At 42.3% G+C, this 13232-nt stretch overlaps 1 protein-coding gene across 1 annotated transcript in view; it reads right to left on the reverse strand.

The window, feature by feature from the left end:
* Positions 1-13232, reverse strand: part of FRAS1 (Fraser extracellular matrix complex subunit 1) — a 421505-nt gene that overhangs the window by 172084 nt on the left and 236189 nt on the right. The window lies entirely within an intron of this gene.

The raw sequence follows: 13232 nt of genomic DNA on the forward strand, positions 1-13232 counted from the left end.
CCCAGAGAAAGTTATCAGAATCAAATCTACAAAGATACCAAATTCCCAGAGTCCAGGGAACAGATGAAAGATGGAAGAAAAAAACAAAACTTTGAAGTGCATTGGCGCTAACAGACCCACGCCCTCCACCACCAATACAACCCCTGCATTCTTCACTTCTGTACCCAAGCCCAGAAAAATGCTTCAATCTGGAGAGGAAGAAGGGGCAGAGGCAGAAAGACCATTCACTTTACCCTTGCCTTCCACTCCCACAGAATAGGTTGGAGGCAGCCAAGTGGAATATTCAAGAATCCAACAGTAAAGTGGACTTGGACTGTGCTTCTTGCCTTTAGGAGGGTTTTTTCTCCAAATTGAGACCTGTGTCGGAGGGCAGTAGAGATGATGGCACCGTGGGATGAGCAATGATAGAGTGTATGGCAAACACTGAGAGGCAGGACTGCCAGAAGACTGTTACAAACACTTTGTAAAATGCTAACAGGCTAAGTACCAGGGTGCGATATAAATCTATAATAGGGGTCCTGATCCAGTCCAGGAGATGGGAAGGCCTCCTAGAGAAGGTGGAGCCATGAACCCCTAGTGAGGGTAAGCTGGACAGGATGAGAAACAGTCCCAAGAAGAGGAAAAACTCAGGCCAAAACCCAGCAGCCCAACAGAACAGGATGCCTTCAAGGAACTGAGAAAAGTTCAATATGGCTGGATCTTGAAGAACATACAAAAGAACCACTTAGGACCTGGCTGTACCAGTTTTAGAATACCACGTAAGTCATGGAAAGGAATATGTATTTTATCTCAAAGGCAATCAGGAATGGGTGTGTGCATGTGCGTGTGCGTGTGCGTGTGCGTGTGTGTATTCATTACCAGTCTATTTACAGAGGTCTCTGTGGTTTTTATTACCGATTTAAATGAGAAATTGTTATATGGAAGGTAACTAGTGTTGAGAGAAGACATGAGAACCATAGCAAAGAACCAACAATCTAAGAAAACTCAGGCATACAGCAACTCTCAATATGAACCTTTCTGGGGGGAGGGACCAGGGTCCCTGCTGTTCTTTCACCTCCTCCCCTCCATTACATCTAGAAGACTTTCTCTGTTAATAACATTCCACTGTTGAACTGTTCTCATGAGGCTTGTGCTGGACTAGGCATAATAAGAATATAAAAAAATACTATAACATAAGTACATGAAAGCTATCTTGACCAGGAATGAAGATCTTGGATTTCTTTTAAGAAGGAAGGCCAACATACCAGTGGTTTGTCTCTCAGGCATGCCCCGGGAAGACCTTTCTGCAAAATGTCAGCTTCTAAAATACCTTTAAAAATTAAAACAAAGTAGAATTTGGCCAAATCAGTAGTACCTAGTGGGTAGTCCCTACCTATTTGTTGAATGAAAGAAAAAAAAAAGATTATCGGAGTTAAAATACTAATAGGTTGTAGGGGATTTGGAGGCTCATGAAAAAGGCTCATCCTGGTTTTCAAAATCCACTTCAGGCCAAGAGGAAAAGGGTGCCACTTGGCTCTATGTGTGTGACAATTTACAACTGCCTTGTTGGTTGAATTTGAGATAATGAAAAGATAAATGTCCCCACAGCCAGCCAAATGTATTAATTATACACTGTAAACATAATTAAGAGGTGGTGTGAGCCCCATATCCAGGCACTGCAGCAGATGACCATGTGTCCCGGGAAACTACTCTGACACCCGTCACTTCACGTGTAGGAAAATCTATAGGCATATTTTCTAAGAATTAAGCTAATTTAGAGGCAACTCTTGCATTCTTCCTGGTAGGTGGTGACCATCTGACAAATCCTAACTCAGATCCTTGCTGGACCCACACTGTAGGAACACAACTACTGTCAGAAATTGTGTCCTCAAAATGGCAGCCATATTCTCAGGCCAACAAACCAGAGTGAGTTCCCCTATAATCCTCCCCACCCCACCTTCCCTGCCCGTTCCTCTCCCTGCAGGTGACATTTGGAACAATTTCACAGGATTCACTAGAGGAAGTTTATACTGTCACAGCTTAATTTGAACCAGGGCTGCAGTTACTATAATAGGGGAATGGAGTTTCCAACCCACCAATCTAGCAACCTCTGCAAGGATTAACGTCCCATCCTAAAAGCCCCATCTGTGAAGTAAGGCATTTGCATCTGACCTTGCTGTCTGTAATCAAAAAAGGAGGCTAACCTCAAATATGTCTAAATGGTGAGTGTGTATCCATTAATTGCTTAAAAGCAGCTCCTATTCCGTCTCTCCAGGTCCTAGCAATGCTACTCAGTAAGTAAATCTTTATTTGTCACGATTTCAATTACAGTGAAGAGTCTTTAAATATGACTCATTAAGGGTGACAAAGAAAGAAGAGAGACCCGGGATACATTTATGCGTAGCCTGTTTCAGATTACTGGTGTAGAATAAGCATGTGGTACAGGGTAGGGCAGCTGTTTGTATGTGTGCCTGCTTGCTAACGAACCCAATGAATTAGCACTTTAAACAAACAAATTAATGAACACATTACAAGGGAGACTGGAAAGGGAGTATTAGCTCGGGCTGAAATACATACATTTCTTGTTTTTAAGCAAGTGGAGGATTCCATTTGTTCCCTAAATATGCACAGCATGCAGACATGCTAAAAATTTAAATATACAAAAAAAATTTTTGACTCAGCAGCTGCAATATCCTCTAATATGTCACCCTGCAGCTGTAGGGAAATTACATGTGGTCATCACTGTGTGATGCTTTCTTCAAATCACAAAGGCTCTGCTTCGAGGATCAGTGAGGATTACCCACAATCATGATGGATGGAAGCACACGGCAGTGAAATGACTTATTTCACGTCTTTGGAGCGAAGTCAAAAAAGCTTGAAGATATTAAAGTAAATGCATACTGTCAAAGCAATGGCTTTGGATGTTGGTTTTATGGGGCAGTGACTCCTTAGCTGATAAATAATGACCTATAAAGACAAATTTAGACACACAGTGAGTTTTTAATAATGCCCTGTCAGTCGATTAGGTTCTTAATGCAACCACATTAAATGCGTTTGGAAGCGGTTAAAATAATCAGCACTTGTGGCTGTTCCTCATCAGGCGAAACAGAAATGATTTCTTGCCAGAACTCGGGGCCCTTAAAGTGCGTATAGAATTTGAATTCAGATGCCACCTTTAAAATTGACGAGATAGTACAGAAGAAATCCACAAAATAACATACAGATGGCGGAAGGGAAAAAAGCACCCTCTCTTTCCCCACAGATTGCTTTGTCCTAGCCCACCAGTGAGTGAGCTCTTACAAACCCTGTGTTCTTTTTGTAGCAGCGAGAGGCAGTGCCAGATGGACGGAGCACAGCTCTCTGCTCAGTTCTGGTGCCAGTTATTGCTGCCAACAAGGGGTCATGAGAACCACTCCTCCGTGTATGACGATGCCTCCTACCTAGCCTTCCAAAAGCTCATGCTTTGCTCTTGGTTTACCTCCCCAACAAGAAAACGTTCACTTCAATGAACATTTATGGAATGTGAGTTGGGTGTGAGGCACTGTGGAAGTTACCTCAGGAGACAGAGCATTGAGTCAGATGCTGCATCTTCCCTTGAGATGCTCATGACAGGGTCTACTTTAGGAAAGCCACACCTGAAATGCAACATATATTTAAGGGGGACCAGAGAATATTTTATCCAAAGAGAATAGGAAGGACTTGAACTTGGTGAGATACGGCAGTGATTGGAATGTGCAACAGGGCAGGGGGGAAGCAGGGTAACTCAACTGTTTTCGAATTACCCTGATTGAAAAATCAGTAGTGGGTGGACAGGAAATTCAGCAGATGGAAGAAATGGACCTGGTAGATTAAGGGAGATGAAGATGGGTAGTTTCCTTTGGAGCTTTTGAGTATGGTGCTCCTGTGCAGTAGCTGTCCAGGAGGTAGACATGTAAAACTGAGGGCCTGGAAATGGCCATCACGTGTGCACTAAACATGGGCTCCGAGGAGAAAACAAAAATGAGGACTGGATTGAGGCTGGGAGGGATGCTGTGGTCCCAGAGGAAAGGGGCTGGGGGACGAGGGGAGGGAGGGAAGGAGGGGGGGAAATGAGTAACAAGAAGAGGAAATAACTGCCTGGAAAGACCAGTTCACAAGGGTGATGCACAGACAGGCTCCAGGCCACAGATGGAGGAGCCAGGGTGAGGGGGACTCCTTTCTCGGAGAAAGTAAGGAAAAAGAAGTATCTAAAAGAAGATGCAGAGACACTTGAGGAGAAACGTGAGGGACAGTTTTTGTTGTTGTTTTTATCAGATCATGTTATTCTTTTGAATGAGAAAGAAAGCAGAGATGTAAACTGATCTGAGTGAGATTGGAGTTGAGGGAAAGTGGGGACAGTACGCAAGAAAAGGCCAGGGTGGGCAGGATGACAAAACACCAAAGGGAGCTCCAAATAGTACAGTTGCTGAGAAGCAGAGAAGGTCTTACTGGACAGAGGCTGGTGACATGTGCTCAGCTGTGTGCCCTCTGATGTAGCCCCACTTCAATGCCCAGCTCTACTACTTCCTGGCTGTGAAACACTGACTAAATTGGCTAATGTCCCTAGTCTCAGTCTCCTGGGCTATAAAATGGAGATGCTACCAATCATAGGACTGACCTCGAAGGTTTGCAGTCAGGATTAAATGAGATAATACACGTGAGGAGCTGGCATGTAGTAAATGCTGAAAAATGTGGGCCACTATTTTTAAATTAAAAAAAATTTTTTTTAAGTTTATTTAGTTTTTAAAAGAGAGAGAAAGAGAGAGAGGGGGTGGGGGAAGGATAGAGAGAGAGGTAGACACAGAATCCAAAGCAGGCTCCAAGCTCTGAGCTGTCAGCACAGAGCCTGACATGGGGCTCAAACTCATGAGCTAAAGTCAGACGCTCAACCGATTGAGCCACCCAAGCACCCCACTTAAATTTTTTTAATGTTTTTTATTTTATTTTATTTTATTTTATTTTATTTTATTTTATTCTATTCTATTTATTTCGAGAGAGAGAGAGACAGAGACAGAGTGTGAGCGGGGGAAGGGCAGAGAGAGAGGGAGACACAGGATCTGAAGCAGGCTCCAGGCTCTGAGCTGTCCACACAGAGCCCAACGCAGGGCTTGAACTCACGGACTGTGAGATTGTGACCTGGGCTGAAGTTGGCACTCAACCGACTGAGGCACCCAGGCGCCCCATTGGCCACTATTCTTTATCCGCTGTAGGCCCAGTCAGAACTGACACTGGTACTGATGGTCACGCCTACATCTAAATCACTGTTTTTGCCTATAGCATGTAAACCACAGAGATTTACATGTGTGTAAGAAACATGGCTAAGTGCAGCCTTAGCAATCTTGCTATCTTTAGTACTGAGAGGATGACCTGTGGGTCTAAATTCAGTTGTGTTCTTTGAGCAAGACTGTGGCCTGCAGTTCTTATGAAGACAACAACAGACCTGATTTCATTGGGAGCCCTGCCAAGTAGAAGGTTTTTAAGTAAGGTCTTTCTGTTATTACTAAAGCCAGGTAAGATATTATTTAGTAGAAGTCACATGAAGGAGAATATACAAGTTCTTCCTTTTTTTTTTTTTTTTTTTTTCTTTTTAATTTAGGAAGGCCCCAATTTAAGCATAGGTCATGTTCTTTTTTTTTTTTTTTTTTTTTTTTTTTCTGGAAGGAAAAGTAAAGAAGAGAAACACCTTGAAATATTCAATCATCCTTCAACAGACAGGGTGGTCTCTTAAATAAAACACAAATTGGGAGAACAAGGGAGAGACAATCACTGAAAGTTCTGGAGAGAGACTGGATATGCAATTCATAGTTCAAGCAATAGGAGATAGGCTGACAAGATGAGGAATAAGAAAAGAAAGTGAATTGCCAAAGAAGAAGATAAGGAAAATAAAGCAGCAAGTGTTTAAAGAAAAAAAAAAGATACTAGAAAATTGAAAAAATATAGAGATAGAAGAATTGGACCAGATGGAATGAAGTGGAAGGCGAACAAGAAAGAGATAAGAAGCAAAAAATGGGTCACACTAAGAAGAAAGACCCTTGACATAATTACCATGTGAAGCATTAGAAGGGATTATCGTAATCATTAGGGCGCCAGATTCGAGTCATGTATTTACACAGCATTTCTTGATCACCATCTATGTGCCAGTCCATCATTGCACTGAGAATTCCCACAGAATAAGAATTCCCACCTCTACAGCAAGGTTTCCTGGACGATCAAATGAAAAGATAAATGAGAAAATGTTTTGAAAAGTATAAAACTCCAGAAACACACCAATGTTACTATTAACAATAACTTGAGAAACAGACCTAGTCCCAGCTGAAACCCTGCATCTCATACTTAACCCCTGATGGGCCAGGCGGTAAATCCACCTCCTGCTGGTTACTGCCCAGCTCCATGATAGGAAATGGCCACTCAAATTAAGGAAAACAAACATAATGGAACACCAGTTAGCCATTACAAACGATGATAATGTGGATTCTTCCAATATTTGCCAACACACGGAAATACATAAATTAAAGTGATATTTAAGAGAAATGAACAAAGAAATACATAGGTGCTGACTACAACTATAAAAAATGCAACGTATCCACTGAAAAAGATTAAAGTGAGGGGCGCCTGGGTGGCTCAGTCAGCTCAGGTCATGATATCTTGGTTCGTGAGTTTGAGCCCCGCACTGGGCTCTCTGCTGTCAGCACAGAGCCAGCTTTAGACCCTCTGTCCCCCATCTCTCTCTCTCTTGCACTATTGCAATCTCTCAAAAATAAATAAACATTTAAAGCAAATGCAGAATGCGGGGCACCTGAGTGGCTCATTTGGTTGAGTGTCCAAATTCATCTCAGGCCATGATTTCACAGTTCATGCCTCACACTGGGCTTGCTACTGTGAGCTTGTCAGCTCAGAGCCCACTTCAGATCCTCTGTCCCCCTCTCTCTGACCCTCCCCAACTTGTGCTTTCCAAAAATGAGTAAATAAATATTAAAAAAATAAAGTAAATGCAGAATGATATAAATTATTAAATCTCAATGTGCATCAATGTTTTTCTTTAAAGTGTATGTATTTATAAGAATATATACAATAAGAGTACGTGGCAATCTAAAACAGCTTCCTTAGCATTTGAAACAGACAAGGAAGTTCTTGGAACATTCCCCAACAATGCTCTCCATCGAATCCTGTTACGCCAGTCCCTGTTAATCCACCTTTTAATCCACTAATCAAAAAATTGTTCTTGAGTCCCTATTGTTGTAAAACTATATTTAGCACCGTAGAGTACAACAAAATGGTTAAACATGTAGATTTTGGAATCACACTAAGTTCAAATCTTGGCTCTGTCTTCCTACTTTTGTCATTTTGAACAAATTACTTACCTTTCTGTGTTTCAGTTTCTTCAAATGTAACATTAGTATTACTTTGGAGGATCATTGTTAATATTAAATGGCAAAATGCATTCAAAGCAATTAGCACAATGCATGTCACATAAGAAGCCCTCAGAACAGTCACCTATTATTAGATACCATGAAAAGATCACTCACAGGAAATGTGAGCTAGTCAATGCCAAGTACTAGGTAACTGGTAGAAACAATCAGCCCACCAGGAATTAAAACGTGGGTCATGCCAAGAGGAAGCTGGTCCTAGAAAGGATGGAATCATGGGGAATAGATGGGCAGGATTTTGATGATCAAAATAAGGTAGTAACTGCTTCATGTTTATAGTGTGTTTCTCTCACCTTCCTTTCAGTTTGTAGTTGCAGGAGCAGTTACAGCAAGATGTAGGGCAGTGCTAACGCACCTGCCCCACATGCAGAAGCTGGTGTCAAACAAGAACTGGCTCTCACCTCTGGCTTCAAGCCATGGTGCATGGAGGCAGAGAGCCAGCACACTGGCTCACACAGGGCTTCTTCCCAGCTCTTTAATTATGTTCCACTTGAACTTGGGTTTTCATTGCTTGATGTTGGAGTTGTATCAGCTTATTCTAAAACAGGCATTTGTTGCTCCTTTAATTTGTGCATTTTAACATTTTCACCATTTTTTAGGGCTCCCATCTTTCAGAAATGATGACAATAAATGGGGGAAATCATGGAGGGACTCAAAAGTTTTTTTTTATGATTTGGAAGAAAGATGTTAACAGGGCTTCTAATCAGTCCACAAATGGCTTCAGTCAGGTTCAGAGAGCAAATACTTCTCAGACCTAACACTGGAAGATGATTATTGAATGCTCTTTGGTGCTCTTCAACAAGCAAGAGAGTGGCAAACCTGAGCCCTATTGGTGACCTTCTGCTTGCCCAGAGGACAGAAGGAGGAAGGAAGGAAGGAAGGAAGGAAGGAAGGAAGGAAGGAAGGGAGGGAGGGAGGGAGGGAGGAAGGAAGGAAGGAAGGAAGGAAGGAAGGAAGGAAGGAAGGAAAGGAAATCCATAATCTGAGTATTGGTTCATTATTTCACTTTACCTTTAGGGAGTGCCAATAAATTGTCAAATGTGTTAACATCATTGCAGGACTTCCCAAAGACTGTTCTGCAAAACACTCATCAGCTCTGAGAGGCTATAACAAATAAAGGGGGGGGTCTGCAATGAAGTGTGTGAGAAATGGTGCCCAGTCTCCTTCATTTTAGAAATTCACAATGCACATCTGCTTTTTTAAGGTTCTAAGAAATTCTGCAATAAAGAATAGTGCTTCACTTTATTTAACTGAGAGTTTCCCAAATTCACTTAGCCAGAAGTCTTTTTTTGCATGCAATACCTATTAACCATTGTTTAAAACTTGAGTCCCATGGAATACAATATGAAAATGCTCAGACTAGGGGCGCCTGGGTGGCTCAGTTGGTTAAACGTCCGACTTCCGCTCAGGTCACGATCTCGCGGTCCGTGAGTTCGAGCCCCACGTCGGGCTCTGGGCTGATGGCTCGGAGCCTGGGGCCTGCTTCCGATTCTGTGTCTCCCTCTCTCTCTGCCCCTCCCCCGTTCATGCTCTGTCTCTCTCTGTCTCAAAAATAAATAAAAAAAATGTTAAAAAAAAAAAAAAGAAAATGCTCAGAATAATATTTCTTTACTGACACTTGTCTTCTTTTGCTTACATTCTGTCATTACTGCCTAAACAAACAAAATTCAATCCCCCAGAATTGTACAACCCTAACAAATCAGCTGTTTATAATTTTCCAGGTCTCCCCCTCTACATATTATTCTCAGTATTATCTCCTCTTCCATGTAAGAACTCAAAAGTACAGCCATCCCATCGGGCATTCCACAAAGCCCACAGCATTTTTTTAATGCTTCTGCATCTGGATATTTTCCCCTCATGTTTTCTTTTTAATTTTCACTATCTTCTATGAACAGGGGAAAAGGTTTTAGCTGAGAAAGACAAGTGGAGAAGGCACCTCAAGCTTTGAAATTTGGGAGAATGTTGTTCACATGTGGGCAAAATGTAAACAACAACAAAAATCTATGATGAAAAAGCCTGTTTCCATAGCACTGAACCATGCCTGCTGCAATTTGTCCACTCTTGCCTCTCACCTCAGTTCATTTATCTTTGTTGAAAACCTTCAGCCCTGGCCTAAATCTCACAAACTATATATTTGCTTTGATAAGCTTGGAGGAGGAAAAAAAAAAACAAAAAAACCCCACACATATGACATCTCCATATGTGATAACACATTGAGGTTTTGGACCTGTTCCCAGGATGTGTTTATTCTTGTCTGTGTGATAGATTAGATGTAATTTTCTTTCTTAAACAGCTAAGTGCAATTAAGAGGTCTCTGATGATGATCTTAGGTACAGCTCAGATAGAGAATAAATCCTGTGAGTAAATCCTACCACCCTGCCAAGCTCACACATGATAGAGGGAACAGAGAGGGTTCTTCTCCAGGGGCTAGACTTTCCCAACGATGGTTACATGCATTTCACTGATGGCACTGCATGGGGAGGATTATCTTCTGCTTTGTCTATCATCACAGGGCTCTCCCTAACACCTTCCTGAGTTTAGATAAAAGTCCTTGAAATGTTCCAGAGGTAAACTATGACCTGACTAAAGCCACACTTGAGTTAAAAAAAATGTTCTAGGAATTTAGGTTCAGGGTAAAATAAAAACAGCAGATGAGCTCCTAGTGGCTACAGAAAGAAATGGGTGTTCATTTAAACCTTCCACCTCCTCATGGACAGCTACTCCTAGATGTCCAATGATCACCCCAAATTCAATTTGTCCAGTTCAAACCCCTTGTCTTCCATTTCCTGCCCTTAGTAAATGGTACTCCCACTCCTCAAATTTATTTGCCCAGAAACCTTGAAAATCATCCCCCAAATTCCCTCTCCCTTAGTCTCCAGGGCTGAGACATTGCTGACTTCTCGATTGCTTCTATTAGGTTGAACCATATAAACTTGCCACTATTTGATCATTTGTGCACAAAAACCAGCAATCTCACACAGGTCGACCTAATATATAATTAATTCTTAGTGAAGCCAAACCCCCTTCTCTTCATCCCCTCAGCAATTTTCTCATTAAAGGGCTTCCTCTCTGATCTGACTTCTTACAACTACCTCTTAAGATCCTTTTGCCCCAGTCTTGTCTTCTACACAATCTTTGGTGGATCTTTCTCTTCACAGAAATGCAACCACGACCTTCCCCTCCCTAGAAACCTCCAAGAGACCCCCACAGCCTTGATGACAAAGTATATTCTCCTTAAATATAACATACGAGGCCTTCCTGACTGGCCCTGTTTCCTTCTGCTTCGGGTACCATGACTCCCACACTCAGGGCTGACATTCTGCTTAATTCTTTGTTGGTGCCCGAACAGATCATAGTCTTTGGCCCATTTTCTGGAATGTTCTCCCCTCCAAATCTCCAAACCCCTCTAATTCTCACTCATCTTTCAAAATCATCTCAGTTATGGTGTGCTCTGGAAAGCCTTTACTACCCACCCCCCCCCCACACACACACCCAGTGTGGGTTAGGGTCCTGCCCCACAGATTTGCCTCCTCTCCATAGCAACATCATATTCAAACATATGTCCTTCGTTCACTCTGCTGTACTCTTCCTGAATACAAGCACCATATCTTATTCATGTGGGCATCCCCAGGGCCCAGCACGGTGCCTGGCATGGAGTGTATGTCTAAAAAATGTTTGATGAAGCTGTAAATGAAGGAATTCATTGTGGTGCTACAGAGAGAAGTGTGAAGACTTATGGAAAGGATATATATTTATTGAAAAAGCAAACTTTGGGGTCAGTGCACTCCTTGAAAAGATCAACAATTGAAATTACTGGTCAAATTATTCTGTAACAAGCACTGACACACCAGTATCTATTCAACAAAGGATTTCTAAGCACCACACAATGGTTACCTTACTGACAAACTTTCACTTACTATACCCAATTCCTAGGACAGACAAGGTTTGTCCCGTGCAACCTATTTTAGTGGGGACTATTCTTCTAGGGCTGAGGATTTCCAGAGTCATTTAACCTAGTCCCATGATTCTTTATTCTAATGGTCCCCTATTAGCCTTAAAAAATTAATGTGACTCCTAATCACCTAATTTATTATCAAAGAGGGCTCTGGACATTGGAGAGAACAGAACTCATTAAAAATTAAATTTTTCCAATTTCCTTACATAAACATTTACTTATAAAATATGTCCCAGCATAAAATTTTTAGGGTCCACATACAGAATAGGTTGGAAATAGAAAAGTCGGGGCACCTGGGTGGCACAGTCGGTTAAGCGTCCAACTTCAGCCAGGTCACGATCTCGCGGTCCGTGAGTTCGAGCCCCACGTCGGGCTCTGGGCTGATGGCTCAGAGCCTGGAGCCTGTTTCCGATTCTGTGTCTCCCTCTCTCTCTGCCCCTCCCCCATTCATGCTCTGTCTCTCTCTGTCCCAAAAATAAATAAACGTTGAAAAAAAATTAAAAAAAAAAAAAAAGAAATAGAAAAGTCATCATGAAGGTCCACCCTTCTAACTCCTCTCTCTGAATATAATCTCTCCTTGCTCTAGTTCACCTTCCACAGCTTATAGGTGTCCTGCCCAGAGCACAACCTTAGCCAAGGCACAGTCTTCTCCCAAACTCTCACGACTCTATTACCCACAAGATTCAGTTCAAACTTTCTGGCCTAGAACTCTGCATTCTCTAGACTCTGGTTCCAACTTAAATTTTCCAATCATTTCATCTAATGTGCCTTAATACAAACCTTGCTCTTCAGCCAGGTGGGACCACTCACTGGCCACAAACGGCCCACATGTTCTACCTTCTGGCCCGTCTCCTATGGAACCATACCCAGAAATCCTGCCTACCTTCCCTCTGTCTAACCAAATCCTAGCTATGACTCAGGAAGAATTTAGGTTCTCCCTTCTGTACAATGCTTTTCGCATCTTTTATGCCTCTGAACACCTATAACCCATATTGCCTGTTGGTGCTATTATCCATAAGATTCTTTGTACGATTGTTAACTGCCAGTTGTGTTTTTGGTTCATCTCCTTAAGTAGCGTGCAAGATATCCGTGTCCCCTCAAATGGCAACTCAGCACCTTGTGGGTTCTATGTAAATACTTACTAATGTACTGAAACCAGGAGAACCTCTTAGTTCTCATAGTAACTGCTCCTTTGTATCCTAAAGTAAGAAGCGGTTGCTGAACTCAAGCTCACAAACTATAATAGCAGTCAGCCCCTGCCATCCCTAGATTCTTCTTCAAGGGTAGGCACTAATGTTTCCTACCTGCCCACTTCCCAAGTCAGCCGTGCCTATAGCTGGCAGTACTGGTAAGAGGCTCACACTCTGCAGCTGTGGGGTATCTCATGAGTCTCAAGCCTGGACTCTCCAAGCTTCCACTTTTCATTGCCCCTAAAATGTTTGCAGTCTTTACAATTATGTTTTTCCCTGAATACCAGCATCTTTTGGCTGTAGCCCTGCTGTTGACAGTTTAGTCTTCCTAGTATATAAATTCTGGACCCCAATGTGTAGCTATCAACTAAGGTCATCTACAAAAAGGAATGGATCACCCAGGACCATGGCACTACCAGCCACACTTGGAGGATTGTCATTAATTTGCTGTGCCCCCCCCCAAAATGGACAACTGAGGCATTAATGCTGTCCCAGACTGAATGTGTTTGCTCCCTACTATGATCTAGATAATTGACCACACCTCATATCACTGCCCAAAGACAAGTCATACAGACAGATCAACCTCAGCAGCATATATTCAACCAGATCTTAGCCTTTTCACCTTTCCCAGCAGCATCTCAGAATGCCCCCCAATCAAGCCAG

Source organism: Herpailurus yagouaroundi, unplaced genomic scaffold (assembly GCF_014898765.1).
Source record: "Herpailurus yagouaroundi ecotype Mexico unplaced genomic scaffold, PumYag 28, whole genome shotgun sequence".
Classification (NCBI taxonomy): Eukaryota; Metazoa; Chordata; class Mammalia; order Carnivora; family Felidae; genus Herpailurus; species Herpailurus yagouaroundi.